Source organism: Lepidochelys kempii, chromosome 11 (genome assembly GCF_965140285.1).
Source record: "Lepidochelys kempii isolate rLepKem1 chromosome 11, rLepKem1.hap1, whole genome shotgun sequence".
NCBI lineage: Eukaryota > Metazoa > Chordata > Testudines > Cheloniidae > Lepidochelys > Lepidochelys kempii.
In genome coordinates this window covers 49,761,352-49,777,175 of record NC_136390.1, presented here as the reverse complement: position 1 = coordinate 49,777,175, position 15,824 = coordinate 49,761,352, and the positions used below count along the sequence as shown (strand labels likewise).

Below are 15,824 nucleotides of genomic sequence, written 5' to 3'. Positions count from 1 at the left end.
TCTTTTTGCGAATACAGACTAACACGGCTGTTACTTGGATACCATTAACTTGGGTTTGAACAGAGACTGGGAGTGGCTGGGTCATTACACATATTGAATCTATTTCCCTATGTTAAGTATCCTCACGCCCTCTTGTCAACTGTCTAAATGGGCCATGTTGATTATCACTAAAGTTTTTTTTCTCCTTCTGATAATAGTTCATCTTAAATAATTAGCCTCTTACAGTTTGTATGGCAATTTCCACCTTCTCTGTATGTGTGTATATATATCTTCTTACTGTCTGTTTCATTCTGTGCATCAGATGAAGTGGGCTGCAGCCCACGAAAGCTTATGCTCAAATAAATTTGTTAGTCTCTAAGGTGCCACAAGTACTCCTGTTCTTTTTGCAGATACAGACGAACACTGCTCTACTCTAAAACAGACCTAGGTAGTTCTGAATGTGGGCAAAGAGCTTAAATTTGATATAGAGGGGCATGGGAGCCTAGCCAGGGATTTGGAGTGGGGCTGTACATGATCAGGCTAAAGCAAATGCTTTTTCTTTTTCTGGTGCTATTTTGGATCGTTTCAAGGGGCATGAGCAAAATTGTGGGAGGCCAAAGAGAAAAATATAGGAATCAAAGTGGGAAGTAGAATAATAGAACTGGACCTCGAGAGGTCATCTAGTCCAGTCTCCAGCACTCGTGGCAGGACTAAGTATTATGAGACTATTCCTGATAGGCATTTGTCTAACCTGCTCTTAAAAATACCAGTGATGGAAATCACACAACCTGCCTAGGCAATTTATTCTAGTGCTTAACAAAATAGTCAGCATCTGGGCAAAAGGTTTTGTGGTGGAAATAAAGAGCTTCAGTGGAGTTACATGAGGGGTGAATATGGCCCAGTTACTTGCATTTTAACTAACTTGATTCTGTAATAATGATTGTTTTCAGAGTAACAGCTGTGTTAGTCTGCCTTTGCAAAAAGAAAAGGAGTACTTGTGGCACCTTAGAGACTAACCAATTTATTTGAGCATGAGCTTTCGTGAGCTACAGCTCACTTCATCGGATGCATACCGTGGAAACTTCATCAAGTTGGGCCATTTCCAACACAAATCCAGGTTTTCTCACCCTCCGCCCCCCCCCCCCCCCCCACACACACAAACTCACTCTCCTGCTGGTAATAGCCCATCCAAAGTGACCACTCTCTTCACAATGTGTATGATAATCAAGGTGGAAATAATTTGTGCAGGAAATGGCCCACCTTGATTGTCATACACATTGTGAAGAGAGTGGTCACTTTGGATGGGCTATTACCAGCAGGAGAGTGAGTTTGTGTGTGTGTGGGGGGGGGGGGGGGGGGGGGGCGGAGGGTGAGAAAACCTGGATTTGTGCTGGAAATGGCCCAACTTGATGATCACTTTAGATAAGCTATTACCAGCAGGACAGTGGGGTGGGAGGGGGTATTGTTTCATGGTCTCTGTGTGTATATAATGTCTACTGCAGTTTCCACGGTATGCATCCGATGAAGTGAGCTCTAGCTCACGAAAGCTCATGCTCAAATAAATTGGTTAGTCTCTAAGGTGCCACAAGTACTCCTTTTCTTTTTAATAATGATTGTATGTATATATAAGTTGCTTTGGTCCTTTTAACAATTACTTCCATTAATTTACCATGAAAGGGACAACCAGGGCCAAAGGGGGAGAGTATTTCAAAGGCACAAATGCAGTTAGGCACCTAACCCCAATGTTACCATTATGTGATATTATCTCAATTCTCACATAATTGATGTTTTTAAAGCCTGAGCTCTTAAAGTCAAATATTAGGGTTGCATTTTTTTACTAGCTCTAATACAGACTTCCTCTGTAACCTTAATCAAAGTCACTTAATTTTACTATGCTTTAATTCCCTCATGAGTACAATGGATATAATAAAACGTAATGTGAGTCTTTCTTAATTATTAATTGTATTTCCTGGTTATATCGGAAACTAGAAGTACATGTGCTAAAATATCAAACCAGTTAAAAAGGCTACGCTGATGGTGTGTTGGGCGTGACCAAAAGCAAAACGTAATGGCAATCGGGAGCCTGCTCTCAGAAGATTTCCAGCATATACAGATTTGCAAGTGTGGGAGGTTCTGATAAAGGTCCATATTGTGGAGGATGCTTTCCTAAACAAAACTAAATTTCAGATCTTTTGAGATTTGCCTTATTACTTGCACTTGCTTCCAGACTCATTTGAGTATATTTGTCGTCATCTGCATAATTGGAAAGGTTACCAATTTAAGACTAATTTACTTTTACAGATGATATGACAATACTGATTTTATATAATGGAAATCACTTGCTTAAATTACTAAAAAAGCTAGGTTGTACTGTGAGCCAAATCTGTTGGGTAACATTCAGTATGACACCTCTGAGAAATCAAAAACATGAAACTTTTCTATTAAGATTCCAAAATGAGCAGAACAGGAGCAGCAAGGTAATTCATATGCAAATGTGGTAATTGCTTGGATACAAAAGTTCAATTTTGCTATGAAATTTTCAATGTTGGGTTTTTTTAAGTTGGAGAATCCATAGGAAATGAGTCAGTTTGTGTTGAGAGTAAAAGTGATGACTATCTCAGGGTAAGAAACTATTACTGCTTAAGGAATCCTTGCCTTATATAATAAAATTAAATTTAATTTAGTGCTCATGAAAGTAACTGAAGACAATGGAAGGCCTCAAATTTATGTGCAGAGTAGGTACAGCTCCAGCAATAACCATCCATGCTATCCCCACCACTGGGTCTGATTGTCTTCTTGCAATAGGTTTAGAATAGTACAGTTCCACTGATTTTAGAGTCATTATTTCTATTTTAGATTGGTTTATGTAAGGGGGTATTAGTCCAATTGTATTCCAACCATTTATGGGATGAGTGTTTTAGATACTCTTTGCTAATACTGCCAACAAACATGTCGGTTACTGCCATTTATTATGGTAGTTTTGTTGTTTGGAATTTTGATCAATTTGCACTCACGCATATAGCATCTTTCAGTGCTCTCTGTTCTCACAATACTCATGTGAGTGTTAAGTATGAATATCTGCATTTTACAGGTAAAGGTCTAGAGCATCCCCTCTCAAGGAATAACCTTCAGGAGGTAGGCTGGGGGAGGAGTATCTTCTCATATTGCTCTCCGTTCAGCTAATGTTGTTCTCACAATACATACTAGAGCTTCCTCTGATGGCCCACTGATGTTACTTCCTGAAAATCACTTTGATGTAATAGTGATAGATATCCAGTAGCTTGCTTCAAGCATCTGAAGTCCAGAAAGTGTACCCTGTCTGGGGGTTGCTTCTTTAGAAGAAACTGGGATTCCATTACGGCTTATAGATACAGCCATAATGGTGGTGTTTCTGGAGAGCAGCAAGATGTAGCTGGGTTTTCCTTTGTTCTTTAACTGTCAAATCAGGATGCTGGTTCACCAAATGGCTGAAGAATATAGGCTATGAGTACATAAGCACTAGGGAACAGGGAGAGAGATACATCAGCAATCAACTCATGTCTGGGAAATACTGATGCCAGTGGGCAAAATCAACCCCACAAATGTCAGAGCCTTCAAAAAGAGGCTCTTGCCCCTAGCAAGAAGGGAGGAAGCAGCATGAGATTTGAAAATGCTGCACCTGGAGAGAATGCAAAAAGAAAAACTAACAGGAAGAGTGGGTGAGAGAGAATCGGGAGCTAAACATGTACCCACAAGAAATAGCAGGGAAGAAACACAAAAGGAAAGGCTGCGATTAAAATGACCTGACAATGCAGCTGAGGAGGATACTGATATCCTGATTTCTGCTATGTTGGCAGCTACCAGAGAAGTTCAATGCCGGAGAAGCTGCCTGTCCCACAGATGTCTCCATTCTCTACTTTCACCTTCAGTGGGATTTGTTTGATGATGAAGAACGGGCACAGCTTTCTATCAAGACTTTAGTCTCCAAGTCCTATAGCTTTAGTTGCTTTTTGTGAGGTTCTAGATAGCCAGAGTGGATAAAAACTCCCCTCCAGACTCTCAATCATATATCCATTCATTCATCTACTCATTGTCTAGAGGGAGGAGAATTAATTCACAATACAGAGATTTTTCTGGGAGAAAAAGAGACCATATTGAGGAGAAAAAAACAAGACTACATAAAGTAAGCCGAATACTCCATTGAAAAATGTCATCTACTATTTAGTTATATATAATCTTGTTTCAGATTTATTTTGGTTAATAAAATTTAAACTTAGAGCTGTTGAGTATGTACAGTACCATAGTTAGCAACTTAAGTTTCCAACAGACTCATGGAGAATATACTGTGGGTAAAACTGATTGATCAAAATTTCTTAACTCCTGAGTCAGCAGAACACTTAAGAATGTTAGTAATCCCACTGACTTTGGTAAGGCTCATTTGCTTAAAGTTAAGCAAATGTGTAAATGCATTGTTGAATTGGGACTTTAACCTATATATATATTATTTGCATTATATTCACCCTTATATAGCTTGGGACGCTACATTACATAGATACAATGATTTTCTAATGTATGCCTGCACTAATAACACAATCTCCAAAAATAAAACTGTAATCTCTGCCTTCAAAACCCAGCAAAGAACTTAATCAAGGACTGGATAGTAATACAGGTTAAAAAAACCCTATCTTCCTCATGGTCCAGTGTGGTATAAGGATAACAGAACAAGTCCTCTGATGTGCTCTTGATGTAATTTGTGTTAGATATCTAACCAAAGAAGCAACCCCCCGCCCCACCACACACACACACAAAAAAAAATAAAAAAAAAATATGCTTCCGTGGAATACTACTAACCTCATCGGGATCCTCCAAAACACTTAAAAAACACTCTCTTCTAACAATTGACCCACTTAACAATATTTACTTACTCTAAACATTGATTAGTAAACCAAGCAAATCTTAGCTTCCTCTCCAATAATATAATCAACAAATTCATACTTTGTCTATCAGGCAACACGTCTACTGTATATTTTGATTTTATTTATTTTCAGTGCTGTAAGAACAAAACCTGGATGGAATCACTAAACAGACATGCTGCCAGTTATACAACAAAATTAGTTTGTAGTAAAAGAAAACAGGTTACTAAACAACGTGTAACCAAACAAAAAATATTTTGAATTAAGATAGTCTTCTCTTGAGAAGAAAACCAGCTGCCATGCTGCAGTCAGAGATGAATTTTCCAGATGTTAATCTTTTTCCCGCGTAGTGTTGGCAGTTTTCCAACAAAACTGATTTTTCACCTCTCTCAGGAAAACCTATGTTAATATACACGACAATTTAAATCTATGCTCTGTCTGAGTGGTCTTTTAGGAATTATAGCCATATTAAAAAAAAATGTACAAAGAGTGAGGGTTGCTACCACACTCATTCTGAAACTCAGAACCACCTTTTGCCCCACTCCTAAACTCCCAGCCTTCCCCAGACCCCACAGTTTTCTACTGCCCACTCCTTTCCAGAGCTCCATGGCTCTTGCCTTATACCCCTGAAGATCCACCTTCATCCAAGGCTCTGAGCCTGTCCCATGGCTTCTTGCTACCCACTCCCAACACTTGCCCTGATCCTTCTACTCTTGCCCCCATCCTCTCCTGAACAGCTGCTCACATCCTGCTTTCCCACTCTTCTTTAAGCTCCACATCCTCTTGCCACCCTTCCCTGAATGCCAGAGCCTCTCATCCCTCTCTCCAGCCACCCACTGTTGCCTACAAATCCCTCATTCTCTCCTCAATATTCCCCAAACTCTATCCACACGCTGCTCTCTTCCCACACACTTCCGTCTCACCCATATCCCACACTGACTTCACTGGAAGTCTTTCCATTGACTTAAATAGGCTCTGGGCCTTAGAAGTGTCACTTTTGTTTCAGACTGAGCAGATCAGAGGTGGCAAACTATGGCCCATGGGCCACATCCAGCCCACGGGACCGTCTTGCTTGGCCCTTGAGCTCCTGGCCCAGGAGGCTCGCCCCCAGCCCCTCCCCAGCAATGCTCTGGGCAGCGGAGCAGCGAGCTCTGCTGGCAGCACAGCTGCAGAGCCTGGCCTGACCCGGTGCTCTGTGCTGCACAGCTGCCTGTCCTGGTGCAGCCGCGCTGCCAGCCACCAGTGCTCCTGGCAGTGTGGTCAGGGAGCAGGGGGGTTGCATAGCGGGAAGAGGAGTTTCGGGGTGGTGGTCAGGGAAGTTATAGGGCGGGTTACAGGGTGGTTGAATGGGGGTGGGGGTCCCGGGAGGGCAGTTAGGAAGGAGAGGGGGGGTTGGATGGGGTGGCTAGGGGTAGGGGTTCTGGGGACAGGGAGAAGGGGTGGTTGGATGTGGCATAGGTCCCAGGGGGCCGTCAAGAAGTGGGGGGGTTGGATGGGGTGGCAGAGGGCAGTCAGGGGCTGGGGGTCCAGGGGCGGTTAAGGAGATGGGGGGGTTAGATGGGGCAAGGGTCCCAGGGGGGCAGTTAGGAAGGAGAGCGGGGGAGTTGGATGGGGTGGTGGGGGGGGCAGTTGGGGTGGGGGGTCTGGAGGCGGTCAGGGAACAGAGTCGGGGCCGGATGTGGCAGGAGTCCCGAGGGGGCTGTCGGGGGTGAGAAGCCGGGGGGGGAGGGGGGGTTGGATAGGGGTCTGGGGCTGAGCCATGCCTGGCTGTTTGGGGAGGCACAGCCTCCCCAACTGGCCCTCCATACAATTTCAGAATTCCTATGTGGCCCTCAGGCCAAAAAGTCTGCCCGCCCCTGGAGTAGATCATGCTCTGGTATAGCTTACATAAGCAAAAGTAATACCTTTTTGGTACCTCAAAAAGCTATTAGAAAGTCAACCCTTATGTGTTACTGAATATTTTTAAATCAGTGCTCATGAAAACTAGGGTTATTCCATTGACAAACATTCCTCTCAAACTTTCCTCTTCACATTTGAACTTAAATTTATAAAACAGTTAAAAAAAATCCTCAGGTTTTAGAATGGAAGAAAAAGTGTTTTACTTAAAATGAAGACTAAGAATTTATCTGACTGAACGTCTCTTGCATTTTCTTTATACAGTACAACTGAATTGAATCTGAAGTATTACTGAATCCATTACATTGTTTTTACTTAAATAGCTACACACCTGCAGCTCAGTTGAAATGGTGTGACATTGAGTGATCAAAGTGAAATAAAATAATGAATGAAAGGAAGCATTCATTTCTGGTAATAGATGGTTTGACAGTATGGTCTTAAACTACCTCACATCAAAACCAGCCATAAAAATATTCTGGCTTTTAAGCTGTAGCATGACAATTAGATTCCAGCATGCCACAAGCCAGGACATAACATGTCAGTCTCTTCATTCCATGTCACAAAATGCTTCAACCTCGTCTCAGATTTAGTATCAGTTATTTCCATTCTGTTGTTTTCTCACAGTGATCTGAAAGTTAGTGAAAATGAGAAATATCAATATTTTGTCATGTTAAAAGCCTGCATTTCTAGACTAATGTCATTTATTTCAGTACTCATGTCCTCCAGAGTAGTGGTTCTCAACCCGGGGTATGCATACTGCTGTGGGTATGGGGAGGTCTTCCAGGGGGTACAGAAACTCATCTAGATATTTGCCTAGTTTTAGAACAGGCTACATAAAAAGCACTAGAGAAGTCAGTGCAAACTAAAATTTCATACAGATAATGACTTGTTTTATTACACTATACACTGAAATGTGAGTACAGTATTTATATTCCAATTGATTTATTTTATAATTATATGGTAAAAATGAGAGTGTAGGCAATTTTTCAGCAATAGTGTGCTGTGACACTTTTGCATTTTTATGTCTGATTTTGTAAGCAAATAGTTTTAACGTGAGGTGAAACTTGGGGTATGCAAGACAAATCAGACTACTGAAAAGGGAACAGTAGTCTGGTAAGAGCGAGAGCCACTGCTCCAGAAAGTGGCATGTATTCATATGGTGTCCCTGAATGATGAATTTGCATTTAGATCTCTTGTTTAGCTGAAAAATATGTATAAAACCCAAATACTCCTATGAAGCTTGAAAACAAGATAGAACAGTAATTTAGACTTGCTAACCCTCAATCCTGAAGTCTTTACAAAGGCTGGACTACAGTTACTTTCCATGAGCATCATTTGCCAGCAGACTGTAGATTCAGGCCCTGATCTGGCTCTACAGAGAACCTCATTTCATATAAAGAAAAGGAGGACTTGTGGCACCTTAGAGACTAACCAATTTATTTGAGCATGAGCTTTCGTGAGCTACAGCTCACTTCATCAGATGTTTACCGTGGAAACTGCAGCAGACTTTATATACACACAGAAATCATGAAACAATACCTCCTCCCACCCCACTGTCCTGCTGGTAATAGCTTATCTAAAGTGATCAACAGGTGGGCCATTTCCAGCACAAATCCAGGTTTTCTCACCCTCCACCCCCCCACACAAATTCACTCTCCTGCTGGTGCTAGCCCATCCAAAGTGACAACTCTTTACATAATCAAGTCGGGCTATTTCCTGCATAGATCTATGCAGGAAATAGCCCGACTTGATTATGTAAAGAGTTGTCACTTTGGATGGGCTAGCACCAGCAGGAGAGTGAATTTGTGTGGGGGGGTGGAGGGTGAGAAAACCTGGATTTGTGCTGGAAATGGCCCACCTGTTGATCACTTTAGATAAGCTATTACCAGCAGGACAGTGGGGTGGGAGGAGGTATTGTTTCATGATTTCTGTGTGTATATAAAGTCTGCTGCAGTTTCCACGGTAAACATCTGATGAAGTGAGCTGTAGCTCACGAAAGCTCATGCTCAAATAAATTGGTTAGTCTCTAAGGTGCCACAAGTCCTCCTTTTCTTTTTGCGAATACAGACTAACACGGCTGTTCCTCTGAAACCTGTCATTTCATATAGTAGCACACTATTTGCCTTGTCCTCTCTTCATGTATTTGTTTTCTCCCCATCTCCTGATATGCATAAATTGTCAGCACTTTGTGTACAGGGCCCAGTGCAATACAGCCTTGAATTCTATTTGGAGCTTCTAGGTGCTACCGCTATACAAATAATGTAATTAGCTTAAAATGCCTGGATTTTTTTAACCAAAGTCACCAACTATTGAGGCTAGCGAACACCAAAGTGAAGGGCAAAATATTGTCAGATTGTAAAAGCACAGGTGAATTTACTTAACTAATAGGGTAACTTTTACAAAAGCTTCTGAAGACCACACTGTGATCTTGAACTGCATATGGAACTCCCGTTGATAGCAGTAGTAGGTCAACTGGGGATCTGAGCAGTATCACAATATATGTGTTGCAATATAGATGTGAGAAGAGAACTTGGCCTTAAATATTCCAGTTATCAGAGCAGATCTCAAATAGAGGGCAAGCTAAATTTTATTTAGCAAGAGACAGTCTTTTACACTAAAAGAAATAAAAATTGACAAAGCTTCTTGTCTATACATTCATTTTGCATTTATTTCTAGGCACTGTAATCCCAGAAAAATATAGACAAATATGGGGAAATTCAGAGAAAATGAAGAGTGATCGGGAAGGAATGACTAAAAGAGAAAATACGAATAGCATGGTGAAGTGATGTCTAAAAGTAGATTTGATAGCCATCTTCAAGGTATAATGGTGGTTATGGATGCCCGGTGTCTAGTAGACTCTGGTCTGAAAATACAGACATGTATCAGCCAAGACTCATTGGGTTCATTTTAGTTATACCATACACTCCAAACATGAAGAGTAATAATTCAAGGCAGTAAAAGTATATCATTAGAAGAAATATTAAATTAACCTTCTGAAAATTTAGGTGAATATCAGAAAAAGCTGTCTGATAGTGACATCTATTAGACTGTGGAGTAGTGTCTCAAAAGAAGTGGTGGAAAACTGAGCACTGGCTGCATATTAAACAAAATTAGATGAATCATTAGAAAAGTATATAGTAGGAAATAATCCTGTATCAGTAGAGAGATGGACTAAATTATCCCAGGCCAAGTCACAGGAGCCAATCCTTACTCAGGGTAATAGTCTCACTAACTTCATTGAGGAAGGACACTCACACAATAAAGGGCTGGGCCTGTAATAGATGAATCTCATCTTTAATTTCTAGGATTCTGTGAAATCTTTTGCCAGATAGTTAGATTTCAATTGCTAGCTAATAGATTATAATTTAACAAAAACCCAACACCAGCTGTGTTAAAACTCATTACTCATAAAAAATAGCTCTAAAAATGAAGAAATGTCTGCTTCTTTACATGACAATATTACTTAGGTTTCTCAATTTTTCACTCACATAAATGTACCATAAAAGGAAGATCCTAACTTATTGTAGTTCTCATCAGTGGCAATTACTTTATGTATCTAATATGGTTCACAAATTAATACTCCAGCCTGAGGAGTGTATAGCACAGTCAAATAGCCTATGACATTCGTCTAATTCTATTCTCTTAAGGTTCTTATACTGCACTCATCACTGTCATATTTGAAAGATTTCCAGAGTTAGAAAATAAAACAAGGAAACTAATGTCTGTCATGCAGGGTTTCCTCTTCATTTTTCACTCCAGTCAGAAAAATTGCATGCGTGGCACTCTCTCTCTTTTCAGGTAAGTTAGTACTATGTGTTATTTGTGAGGGAAAGATCAAGGAAATGCATGTTGCATCTGGATCAGAACGTTACATGTTTGTGGGTTTTTTTGAGCTGCCACAGTAATGAGTGTAATGCTGTATGATTGAAAATGACTATTTATATTTTTTCCATGGGTGTTGTAGCCTATGCAATTGCAATGAATTTTATACAAAGTGTCATACAAGAAGTAAATGGAAAAGTTACAATCTGTCTTATATGATTATCCTGGTTTAATCCATGTATCATCTTTGTATCTGAAGTTATGAATACTGTCTATGTATCTGTATGTCAGACATGTGTTGTATGTCTGGGTAACACCACCCTGAGAGATTTACATCAAGGCTAGACAGCTGTGTGTTGATGGTCCATTAAGGACATTAAGCTCACAATGGGCCATTGAAACTCATCCCTCCCAGTAAGCTTTTCTTGTGGACACCTCAGAAACAATATGGGCAATGGCTGCTCCTGTGAGTCAGTAAAGCACAAGTGAGGACATGACCCTGGACTCCAACTTCCCATACTCAGGGGCTGAGGACTTTGTTTGGGATAGTAAACTTCCATGCACATGGCAAAGGATATAAAAGATAGTTGAGGCATTTCCATTTTATCCCTTGCCTGTTCCAGTTCTCTGGACTGTGGATTTACAACTAAAAGGAGTGTCTTGAACTATGGACTGAGGACCTTTCAATCTTTTGGAAGTTACCAGAGAGACTTTTACAAGCCAGCAGTCTATTCCATCACTGCTACGAACCTGATATAAGGACTTTTCAAACATTTGCATATATATGATCTATTAACCATTTATACTCTCTTTTCTTAATAAATCTTTAGTTTACTAAGGATTGGTTGACAGCATGATATTTGAGTAAGATGTGACCTGCGAGTAGGTGTGCCTCATCCTTTGGGATTAGTAGAATCTCTCAGATGGGTTTCAGTAACCTCTCACTATATTAGACCTGTTTGTCTGGATGGGAGCCAAGGGCTGGAATGCCTAAGGGGGACTGTATTTGTCTTCTGTTTAACCAATGTGGTATTGCAGAAGGTCTGTTGTTATTGGCTTGGTGAATCTAATTATAGAATAAACCACCAGTTTTTGGGGATTGTCTGCCATGATTCTTGCAGTCTGCCCTGAGTGTGGCATTCTCAGTGTGGTCCATTCCAGGCACCTGGTCACAATCAGTTCCACAGTCTGGGGCCAGCCCATGGGAAAAAGCCTCTGTCCCCTGCACAAATAAGCACCATTCTAGTAATAAGATGTTCCCCAATTGGTCCTGAGGAGCATAAATATCAAGAGCAGTCAAGCTTCCAGATGATGAAGTGCTTAGGTATCTTTAGCTCAGATCATTGAGAGTTTTGAAAATAATGCAGTAAATAAACAATGTTATTCCATGTATGTTTTATGCATTCAAGAAAGGAATAGCTGATTCATGGTGATATGTTTATATACACAAAAGCAAAGGGAAGGAGCAAAGAGCAGATCCTGGGCCTGATCTAAAGCCCACTGAAATCAATGGGAGTTTTTCTATCAATAGGCTTTGGATCAGGCTTCTATGTATGAAAGAATATGGTCTTTTGCACTTCCTTTATATAGTCTATTTCTAAACAATGTTATTTTTATATATATATATATATATATAAATAACATTGTTTAGAAATAGACTAAATGAATGATAAGACTCAGGTTCAAAAACAATCCTGTTTAGGGAGGCGTAAATTGAAATATATTTTAATCAGTTGTGAATGATGAAAAACCCCAGAGCATAGTTCCTGAGAGTATCTTATTAAATCAAAAGGAATCAAAATCAAATTTAAACTGGCTATTTTGCTTTTACAGTCTAAGAAACTTGTTGTACAGGACAATAATTTTAACCTCAGGAGAATGTTTCAGGCCTGGTTACTTGCTAGGAACAGCAACAGCCACAAAGTGTCACTGTTCTGCTATGCTCAAAAATGAAATCCTGCATAAAACTGCAAATTCCGTTCTGTTACAGGTTTCAGAGGAACAGCCGTGTTAGTCTGTATTCGCAAAAAGAAAAGGAGTACTTGTGGCACCTTAGAGACTAACCAATTTATTTGAGCATGAGCTTTCGTGAGCTACAGCTCACTTCATCAGATGTTTACCGTGGAAACTGCAGCAGACTTTATATACACACAGAAATCATGAAACAATACCTCCTCCCACCCCACTGTCCTGCTGGTAATAGCTTATCTAAAGTGATCAACAGGTGGGCCATTTCCAGCACAAATCCAGGTTTTCTCACCCTCCACCCCCCCACACAAATTCACTCTCCTGCTGGTGCTAGCCCATCCAAAGTGACAACTCTTTACATAATCAAGTCGGGCTATTTCCTGCATAGATCAAGGTTTTGTCACATCCCCCCCACCCCCATACACACACAAACTCACTCTCCTGCTGGTAATAGCTCATCTAAACTGACCATTCTCCAGGTTTAAATCCAAGTTAAACCAGAACATCTGGGGGGGGGGGGGGGTAGGAAAAAACAAGAGGAAACAGGCTACCTTGCATAATGACTTAGCCACTCCAAGTCTCTATTTAAGCCTAAATTAATAGTATCCAATTTGCAAATGAATTCCAATTCAGCAGTTTCTCGCTGGAGTCTGGATTTGAAGTTTTTTTGTTTTAAGATAGCGACCTTCATGTCTGTGATTGCGTGACCAGAGAGATTGAAGTGTTCTCCGACTGGTTTATGAATGTTATAATTCTTGACATCTGATTTGTGTCCATTTATTCTTTTACGTAGAGACTGTCCAGTTTGACCAATGTACATGGCAGAGGGGCATTGCTGGCACATGATGGCATAGATCATATTGGTGGATGTGCAGGTGAACGAGCCTCTGATAGTGTGGCTGATGTTATTAGGCCCTGTGATGGTGTCCCCTGAATAGATATGTGGGCACAATTGGCAACGGGCTTTGTTGCAAGGATAAGTTCCTGGGTTAGTGGTTCTGTTGTGTGGTATGTGGTTGTTGGTGAGTATTTGCTTCAGGTTGCGGGGCTGTCTGTAGGCAAGGACTGGCCTGTCTCCCAAGACTTGTGAGAGTGTTGGGTCATCCTTTAGGATAGGTTGTAGATCCTTAATAATGCGTTGGAGGGGTTTTAGTTGGGGGCTGAAGGTGACGGCTAGTGGCGTTCTGTTATTTTCTTTGTTAGGCCTGTCCTGTAGTAGGTAACTTCTGGGAACTCTTCTGGCTCTATCAATCTGTTTCTTTACTTCTGCAGGTGGGTATTGTAGTTGTAAGAAAGCTTGACAGAGATCTTGTAGGTGTTTGTCTCTGTCTGAGGGGTTGGAGCAAATGCGGTTGTATCGCAGAGCTTGGCTGTAGACGATGGATCGTGTGGTGTGGTCAGGGTGAAAGCTGGAGGCATGCAGGTAGGAATAGCGGTCAGTAGGTTTACGGTATAGGGTGGTGTTTATGTGGCCATTGTTTATTAGCACTGTAGTGTCCAGGAAGTGGATCTCTTGTGTGGACTGGACCAGGCTGAGGTTGGTGGTGGGATGGAAATTGTTGAAATCATGGTGGAATTCCTCAAGGGCTTCTTTTCCATGGGTCCAGATGATGAAGATGTCATCAATATAGCGCAAGTAGAGTAGGGGCTTTAGGGGACGAGAGCTGAGGAAGCGTTGTTCTAAATCAGCCATAAAAATGTTGGCATACTGTGGGGCCATGCGGGTACCCATAGCAGTGCCGCTGATCTGAAGGTATACATTGTCCCCAAATGTGAAATAGTTATGGGTAAGGACAAAGTCACAAAGTTCAGCCACCAGGTTAGCCGTGACATTATCGGGGATAGTGTTCTTGACGGCTTGTAGTCCATCTTTGTGTGGAATGTTGGTGTAGAGGGCTTCTACATCCATAGTAGCCAGGATGGTGTTATCAGGAAGATCACCGATGGATTGAAGTTTCCTCAGGAAGTCAGTGGTGTCTCGAAGGTAGCTGGGAGTGCTGGTAGCGTAGGGCCTGAGGAGGGAGTCTACATAGCCAGACAATCCTGCTGTCAGGGTGCCAATGCCTGAGATGATGGGGCGCCCAGGATTTCCAGGTTTATGGATCTTGGGTAGTAGATAGAATATCCCAGGTCGGGGTTCCAGGGGTGTGTCTGTGCGGATTTGATCTTGTGCTTTTTCAGGAAGTTTCTTGAGCAAATGCTGTAGTTGCTTTTGGTAACTCTCAGTGGGATCATAGGGTAATGGCTTGTAGAAACTCGTGTTGGAGAGCTGCCGAGCAGCCTCTTGTTCATATTCCGACCTATTCATGATGACAACAGCACCTCCTTTGTCAGCCTTTTTGATTATGATGTCAGAGTTGCAAGGTAGCCTGTTTCCTCTTGTTTTTTCCTACCCCCCCCCCCCCCAGATGTTCTGGTTTAACTTGGATTTAAACCTGGAGAATGGTCAGTTTAGATGAGCTATTACCAGCAGGAGAGTGAGTTTGTGTGTGTATGGGGGTGGGGGGGATGTGACAAAACCTTGATCTATGCAGGAAATAGCCCGACTTGATTATGTAAAGAGTTGTCACTTTGGATGGGCTAGCACCAGCAGGAGAGTGAATTTGTGTGGGGGGGTGGAGGGTGAGAAAACCTGGATTTGTGCTGGAAATGGCCCACCTGTTGATCACTTTAGATAAGCTATTACCAGCAGGACAGTGGGGTGGGAGGAGGTATTGTTTCATGATTTCTGTGTGTATATAAAGTCTGCTGCAGTTTCCACGGTAAACATCTGATGAAGTGAGCTGTAGCTCACGAAAGCTCATGCTCAAATAAATTGGTTAGTCTCTAAGGTGCCACAAGTACTCCTTTTCTTTTTGCGTTCTGTTACAGTTTGTGGGGCCAGATTCTCTCTATTATACTGGTGCACACATGCAGTCAGTGGGATTGTACCATTGTAGCTAAGGAACTCTTAGTTTCAGGTGAGTTATGTGATTGTTCTCAGAATATTGTCTTTTGCCTTACCCAGTAATTCAGTATCTCATTGAAAAGTTTGTTATGTCTCCTATCTATTCTCCTAGATCGCTCAGAGCTAGGACTTTTCTGTAGAGTCTTTGAACTCTACAGAATTCTTTATAGAAATATATCCATGCTATAATTCTATAGGATATGTTTAAAATTCAAAGGCAGGATATCATTCTCTAGTAAATTCTACAGGTTCTTAGAATAATTTTTCTAGAGCCCTATTACATTTCTATAAACCTTATTTTTCATCACTGCTAAATACAA

At 41.4% G+C, this 15,824-nt stretch overlaps 1 long non-coding RNA gene across 5 annotated transcripts in view; it reads left to right on the top strand.

Annotated features, from left to right (window-relative positions):
• Positions 1-15,824, top strand: part of LOC140895717 (uncharacterized) — a 78,398-nt gene that overhangs the window by 1,702 nt on the left and 60,872 nt on the right. The window lies entirely within an intron of this gene.